The 8058-nt window shown below is 58.0% G+C and overlaps 1 non-coding gene across 1 annotated transcript; it reads left to right on the top strand.

Annotated features, from left to right (window-relative positions):
- The first annotated feature begins 7523 nt into the window (after positions 1-7523).
- Positions 7524-7595, top strand: TRNAQ-CUG. Its single transcript has one exon. It is a non-coding gene; the product is annotated as a tRNA-Gln (tRNA).
- The last annotated feature ends 463 nt before the right edge of the window (positions 7596-8058 follow it).

The following is an 8058-nucleotide window of genomic DNA, read 5'->3' as shown; positions in this document are numbered from 1 at the left end:
AACGGGCTGGTGGAAAGTTTCAACAAGACGCCTAAGATGATGCTAAAAACATTTATGAACCAGCATCCGCAGGACTGGGACAAGTACTTACCTCACCTGCTGTTTGCGTATAGGAAGGTACCCCAGGAATCTACTGGGTTTTCACCATTCGAACTGTTATATAGAAGGCAGGTAAGGAGGCCCCTGGACCTGATGAGAGACGAATGGGAGGGGAAGGCCACTCCCGATGGGGAGTCAGTGGTGGAGTATGGCCTGACCTTCTGGGAAAGACTTGCAGAGCTCATGGGCCTGGCCAGGGAGAATATGGCCCAAGCCCAGAGGAAGCAGAAGGTCTGATATGACCGCATGGTGCGGGCCCGTGCCTTCGCCACTGGGGATCAGGTGATGGTTCTCATCCCCATGAGAAAGTACAAACTTCAGGACCCTAGGAAGGGCCCTTCAAGGTTGTCAAGCAACTAAATGAGATAAACTATGTGCTGGAGCTGTCGAACTGGACGCACCACTACCGGGTGTACCATGTGAATATGATGAAGCCATATTATGACAGGGGGAATGTGGTGTTGGCCGTGTGTGGACATTGGGAGGAGCAGGGAGATGATGCTTTAATGGATCTATTTCCTGGGACAAAAGCTGGTTCCCCGCTGGAGATAATTCCCCTCTCTGATCAGCTGACCCCGGCCCAGCATGCTGAGATCACAGGGGTGCTGCATCTATACTGACAGCTGTTTTCCAACCAACCTAGACGCACTAATTTGATTATCCACTGGAGACCGGGTCACATCCTCCTATAAGATGATCCCCTTCTTGGTTCACCGGGGAAACAGCCCAGGACCTAGAAAGAGAGGTCAGGGACATGCTGGCTTTGTGGGTGATCCAGCCGTCTTCCAGGCCTTGGGCTTCTGCAGTGGTGCTGGTCCCCAAAAGGGATGGGTCGATCCGGTTCTGTGTGGACTATGGAAAGCTCAGTGCCATCATCGTATCTGTTGCCTACCCCATGCCCAGTCCTGATGAGCTCCTAGAGAAGCTGGGAGGTTCTTGGTACCTCATTTCCGAGGATCTTACAAAGGGCTACTGGCAAGTGCCACTGGACGCAGATGCCAGGCTGAAATAGGACTTTATCACCCCTCTGGGGCTCTATGAGTTTCTGACCCTACCCTTCGGCCTCAAGGGAGCGCCGGCCACCTTCCAGCGCCTGGTGGATCAACTACTGAGGGGGATGGAGCATTTTGCCGTGACGTATATTGATGACATTTGCGTCTTTAGTCGGACCTGAGAGGACCACGTGTCCCAGGTTAAGCAAGTGCTGGACCAACTGCGGGAGGCTGGGTTAACGGTAAAGTCTGAGAAGTGCAAGGTGGAGATGTCTGAAGGATCTTATCTTGGCCATCGGGTGGGGAGCGGCTGCCTAAACCCGGAACCAGCCAAGGTGGAGGTGATCAGAGACTGGCCTGCTCCCCAAACCAAAAAGCAGGTCCAGGTCTTTATTGGGATGGCGGGGTACTATCGAAGGTTCGTGCCTCACTTTTGAGCCATAGCCGCCCCCTCACTGAGCTGTGCAAGAAGGGGAAGCCAGACAAGGTGGTCAGGACTGAGCAGTGCCAGCAGGCTCTCCGGGTGCTGAAGATGGCTCTAGTTAGTGACCAATTTCTGGCAAACCCAGATTTCGACAAACCCTTTATGGTGTTCACTGACGCCTCAGACACGGGACTGGGGGCGGTGTTAATGCAGGAAGATGAAAAGGGGGAGAGACACCCCATCGTGTACCTGAGCAAGAAGTTGCTACCACGGGAGCAGAATTACGCGGCCATCAAGAAGAAATGCCTGGCCATGGTGTGGGCCCTTAAGAAACTGGAGTCATATGTCTTTGGGCGACTCTTCACTGTGTACACCGACCACTCTCCCCTGAGCTGGGGAGGACGTTAGGTGAGGGACAGGATTTTTAAGCCTGTAACTTGAGCCAGGTACGGGGAGAGGGTGTCAGCACCTTTGCCCGGGAAGCTGGACAAAGGAATCAGCTGGCTGGAGGAAGGGCAGTTCAGTTTCTGTTTTAGGCTGGGTGGATGGAGTTCAGGGTATCCCAAGCTGGGATCCAAGTACCCTGAACACCCAGAAGAACTACATTGAGTGGTCCTGGTTGTGCCTCCAAGCTATGCTGTAACCTCCATTCCTGTGTCGAATAAACCTTCTGCTTTACTGGCTGGCTGAGAGTCACTGGGAGTCCAGGAAGAGGGGTGCAGGACCGGATTTCCCGTACACTCCCCAAGACAGGAGTGGTGCTATGTCGCTGTCTTCCCTCCTTGGCTCTGTGAGGGGACTGGGTAGTGGCCGTTCCAGTGGGGGAGGAGCGCTGCCTCCCCTCCCCGGCTCTCCGAGGGGTTTGGGGAGGGTCTGATCCAGCTGGGGCGGGGTGCCGCCTTCTACTACGGCTCTGTGAGGGGACTGGGGAGCGGCTATTCAAGAGGGGGTGGGGCGCTGCCTTCCCTCCCCAGCTCTGTGAGGGGACTGGGTAGAGGCCGTTCGTGCGGGGGCGAGGTGCTGGGTTCCCTCCCCGGCTCTGCGAGGAATCTGGGGAGCGGCCATTCCTGTGGGGGCAGGGCGCTGTCTTCCCTCTCCGACTCTGCTAGGGGACTGGAGAGCAGCTGTCCCTGTGGAGGCAGGGCACTGAGTTCCCCTTCCAGCTCTGCAAGGGGACTTGGATGTTGTTTTTCCTGCGGGGTCGGGACGCTGGGTTCCCTTCTCAGCTCTGCCAGGGGACTGGAGAGCGGCTGTCCAGGCGGGGGCAGGGAGCTGCCTTCCCTTCCCAGCTCTGCAAGGGGACTGGGAAGAGTCCATTCCAGCAGCGGGAGTGGGGCGCTGCTTTCCCTCCCCAGCTATGCGAGGGGACTGCGTAGCGGCTGTTCCTGCGGGAGCGGGGAGCTGCCTTCCCTCCTCAGCTCTGTGAGGGGACTGTGGAGCGGCCGTTCTTGCAGGGGCGGGGTGCTGCGTTCCCTCCGCAGCTCTACAAGGCCACTGGGGATCGGACGTTCGTGCGAGGGTGGTGCACATTCTTTTCTTTCCAGCTCTGCTAGGAGTCTGGGAAGCGTCCGTTCCTACGGGGGTATGGCACTGTCTATCCTCCCGAGCTCTGCGAGGGTACATGGGAACGGCCGTTCCAGCAGAATCGGGGCGATGCCTTCTCTCCTCAGCTCTGTGAGGCCACTGGGGAGCATCAGTTCCTGCGGGGGGCAGGGCGCTGGGTTCCCTCCTGAACTCTGCAAAGCCACTGGGCAGCGACCGTTCCTGCGGAGGCGTGGTGCTGTCTACCCTCCTCAGCTCTGCGAGAGGACTGGGGCGTGGCCGTTACCACGGGGGCGGGGCGCTGCCTTCCCTCTTCCGCTGTGGCAGGAGACTGGGGAGCGGCCGTTCCAGTGGCAGAAGGGCGCTGCATTCTCTCCCCAGCTCTGCGAGGGGAATGGGGAGCTGCCTTTTCTGTGGAGTCTGTGCTCTGGGTTCCCTCCCCAGCTCTGTATGGGTACTAGGTAGCGGCCGTTCCTGCGGGGGTGGGGCGCTGCCTTCCCTCCTTAGCTGTGTCAGGGGACTCGGGAGTGGCCGTTCCAGCGGGGGTGGGGTGCTGTGTTCCCTCACCAGCTCTGGGAGGGGACAGGGGAGTGGCCATTCGAGAGGGGGAGGGGCGCTGGGTTCCCGACCCAACTCTGGGAGGATACAGGGGAGGGGCAGTTCCAGCGGGGGCAGGGCGCGGACTTCCGTTCCCAGCTCTGGGAAGGGCCTGGGGAGTGGTGGTTCCAATGGGGGGGGGTGGGGACGCTGGCTTCCCTCCTGTCATAAACAGACGGTTAAGGATTAATGTCTCTTTTACCTGTAAAGGGTTGAGAAGCTCAGTGAACCTGGCTGACACCTGACCAGAGGACCAATCGGGGGACAAGATACTTTCAAATCTTGGTGGAGGGAAGTCTTTGTTGTGCTGTTTGTTTTGTTCTTTGTTCGCTCTTGGGGCTAAGAGGGACCAGACGTGCAACCAGGTTTTCTCCAATCTTTCTGAATCAGTCTCTCCTGTTTCAAAGTAGTAAGTATAGCCAGGAAACATGGATCAATCTTATGATTGTTTTCTTTACTTGTAAATGTGTCTTCTGCTGGAAGGATTTTTACCTCTGTTTGCTGTAACTTTGAATCTCAGGCTAGGGGGGTGGGGAGGTCCCTCTAGGCTATATAAATCTGAATACCTTGTAAAACATTTTCCATCCTGATTTTACAGAGATAATTTCTTTAATTAAAAGCTTTCTATTTTAAGAATCTGATTGATTTTTTTCCTTGTTTTAAGACCCAAGGGGATTGAGTCTGAACGCACCAGAGATTGGTGGGGGGAAAAGGACTGGGTGGAGGTTAATTTCTCTTTGTTTTAAGATCCAAGGAGTTTGGATCAGTGTAGCCTCTCAGGGTAACCCAGGGAGGGGAAAGTCTGGGGGGAAAAAGAGGGGAGGGAAGGCTAATTTCTCCTTGTGTTCAGATCCAAGGGGTTTGGGTCTTGGATTCTCCAGGGAAAGGTTTGGGGGAACAGGAAGTGTGCCAAACACCATATTTTTGGCCGGTGGCAGCGTACCAAATTTAAGCTGGTAATAAAGATTAAAAGTGATCATGCAGGTCCCCACTTATTGGACGCTAAAGTTCAAAGTGGGGAAAGAACATTGATACCCCCCCAGAATGGACCTTGCCTGGGTGGACTCGCTGTGGGAAGCGCACGGAGGGTCAGAGGATGCTGAATGCTCCAAGGAGAGACCCAGGAGGTGAAGACGTGTGAGCTTCTTGCCCTAAAAACTTCTGCTCCAAGGGAGAGGAGGCTCCTCAAAGTCCTGACTGGTTTTGTGGGGAGCAGTTCCAGAGCATTGCCCATGGTCCCTGTGACAACTGGTGGGAGAGGTGGGATGTACTGCACCCCGTGAATGGCGCTGCTTGCAGTAAGTGACTGGGGAGCAGTAAAACAAAGGAGGGATAATGAGAACCAGGTGTGCTGAAGGCTCAGAGAGGGATGGTTTCAGGGAGCGGTTAACCTCTGGGAGTGTGTGACCAGCGAGAAGGACTGTTGGAGTAACAGGATCCCCCTGAGGATTGCAGCCAGCAGTCTCAGGGGCGGAGGAGCTTGCCGCTCTGCCCTGGGAGACAGGATTTTTGCAGTAGCAGGTTTCCCATGGGGATGGCAGGAGCAGTCCCAGGGGCGGAGGAGTCTGCAGCTCGACCCTGGTAAAGAGGTGGTGACCACGAGAAGGGCTGGCACACCAGGGGTTCTTCCTGGAAACCATAGGGGAGCCAAGAGCACACAGGCCTGTCAGTCCAGAGCCACTTGGGAATGGTGAAGTGATGGCCTATCACCATCTCCTTGAGAAGGACACTGTGATCCTGTGCACAACGAGGGTTACGCACGGGGAAGTTCACCAAGGCACAGTTAATCGTGAGTGGGAAGAGAAGGACACGTCTGAGGAGCAGATTCCTGACCCAGATGGGGCTACAAAAGGATCTGGGAGCAGCTGGAGCAGCAGCCAGACATCCCTGAGAGTCTGGTCTCCAACCAGACGATGGTTTTCACGATCGGGTTCCCCATCAGGGGATCGGAGACGTATGGGATGGGAGCAGAGCCTGAGAGTGCGAGAGGATCGTGAGAGCAAGAGCCTGAGAAAAGCTGCAGGAGAAGCAGCACCATCATGGACTGGGGATGGTGGAGAAGAGAGACATAGGGGGCTGCCCAAGGGTCAGTGGGGAAACACACCTGGGGTGGCAAGACCCTGGGACAGAGAGAGCTGTGGTGGTGCAGCCGCAGATGATGAGGGGCTGTGGGACCTGGGTGAAGGTCCCCAGGAGGGAGAGATGCTCCCCACCCCCCCTGCACACCGGAGAGGGAGCTCACGCTGGCTCTGAGGCTGTAACCAAAGCAAGGAGCTCGCTGCCTGCCCCCACTCGAACCGTCACTCCCCAGGCCTCTCCCACAGCTGGGGAGGGAAGCCAGCGCCCTGCCCCCGCTTGAGCGGCCACACCCCAAGCCCCTCTCAGAGCTGGGGAGGGAAGGCAACGCCCCTCCCCCGCTGGAACCGCCACTCCCTGCTCTCCTCCTAGAGCTGGGGAGGGAAGCCAGTGCCCCATGCCCGCAAGAACGGTCACTCCCCAGTCCCCTGGCAGAGCTGGGGAGGGAACCCAGTGCCCTGCCCGCACAGTAACGGTCGCTCCCCACTCCCGTCGCAGAGCTAGGAAGGAACCTAGCGCCCCACGCACCCAGGAACGGCCGCTCCCCAGTCCCCTCGCAGAGCCAGGGAGACAACCAAGTGCCCTGCCCCTGCTCGAACTGCTGCTGCCCAGTCTTCTGGCAGAGCTGGGGAGGGAACCCAGTGCCCCGCCCCTGCAGGAACGGCTGCTTCCCACTCCCCCTGCAGAGCTGGGAGGGCCCCCAGCGCCCCGCCCGCCCAGGAACGGCCGCTCCCCAGTCCCCTCGCAGAGCTGGCAGGGAACCCAGTGGCCCGCACCCGCAGGAATGGCCGCTCCCCCGTCCCCTTGCAGACCTGGAGAGGGAAGGCACCGCCCCTCCCCCGCAGGTCTGCACACAGGCCATGGCCAGGAGCGCAGCGCAGAAGCTGCTCCAGCCCTGCAGCCTGCTGGGCAGCGCAGTGGGGCTGGGGGCAGCACGGAGCAGGCAGGGCCCTGGTGGGCAGGGGGCGGAGACACAAGTGGGACGGACACACTCCTGCCAGGAGCTGCCTGATTCACCCCCTGCCCGGGAGCTGCAGGAGGGGCCCAGATCATGGCTCAGCTGCAGAGCTCGGAGCCCAGGCTGGGCCCAGGAGTGAGAGGATGGGGGAGCTGGGGGTGTAGCGGGGGTTGGAGCCGAAAATTAGTTGGAGATGGGGCTGTGCCACTTCCACTTGGTGGCAGGGGGGCCCTCTGGCTTTTTTTTTGCTCCGCCCCACACATCCCAATATTTCATCTTGCCATCTGGTCACCCTAGCCTGATATGAAGGAGGATGTCTGGACCAAAGGGCCAGGGACTAGCCTTTGCTAGAGAAAACACTGTCAAGTTTTAGCCAATTAGGACAAGTCAGCAAATACGAACAACTTCAGGTATCAGTAACTGCTACAGGTTGCAAATTCCTACATGCAGCAGTTTCTGGCACTACACCTGCACAGCTCTGCTCCCCAGCTGTGCTCGGGCTCCTGCTCTCTCCTTAGCTCTGCCCCACTCTCACCCAGGCAGTTCCAGCTCACATGGAGGATGGGACCCCCTGGCCTGGTGACTCCCTCATTACACTGCCCGGCCTGTCAGTGCAGCTAACTTGGAGCTTTGGCCTCTCCCCATTGCCCCTGGGGACTGTCAGTCTCAGGGTCCTGATTTCCCATTGATCCTTCCCCCTTCTATTGGTGCTGGGAACTAGCCAACCAACCCCCCCACACACACGCATACACTAAGTTTTAGTAAAGGGCCAAGAGCCCCCTTACAGAAGCAGCCCCATGAGGGTCACCGATATGCAGAGAAGGCAGCACAAGCTGGTCCCATGGTGTAATGGGCAGCACTCAGGACTCTGAATCCTGTAATCTGAGTTCAAATCTCAGTGGGACCTTGTGTTGGCTTGTGGTCATAAGCAGCAGGTTATATACATTTGTGGTGCTTGGGCTCCAGGAACATTCAGGGCTGGGGGCCCTGCTCCAGCAATATTTGGAGTTGGGTCTCTTCCCCTGGGCCCTGGCCCCTGCCTGGCACCCCTCCCCCTGCTGTGGTGCGTCCCTGCCTGACAAAAAGCAGCAGGGGCCTTGCTCCTGCTGCTGGAGTAGAGGGATTCTGGGCAGAACTGCTGCCCCAGAGTCCTAGTGCAGGCTGCCCTGAGCCTCTCCAACCCTGAGCTCCCTCTGAACCCTGATACTCTGCCCCAGTCCTGAGCCCCATCATGAATCCCTCATCCTCAGTCCTATGCTCCCTCCAAGAGGGTGCACTCCTTCCCACCCCCAGAGCCTGCACCTCTCACCCCTTCCTACAACCCTGCCGGAGCCAGCACCCAAACTCCATCCTAAAGTCTGCACCCCTCC

This window comes from Gopherus evgoodei, unplaced genomic scaffold (assembly GCF_007399415.2).
Source record: "Gopherus evgoodei ecotype Sinaloan lineage unplaced genomic scaffold, rGopEvg1_v1.p scaffold_46_arrow_ctg1, whole genome shotgun sequence".
Classification (NCBI taxonomy): domain Eukaryota; kingdom Metazoa; phylum Chordata; order Testudines; family Testudinidae; genus Gopherus; species Gopherus evgoodei.
Note: the sequence above shows the minus strand (reverse complement) of the source record. Positions and strands in the feature narration are given on the sequence as shown.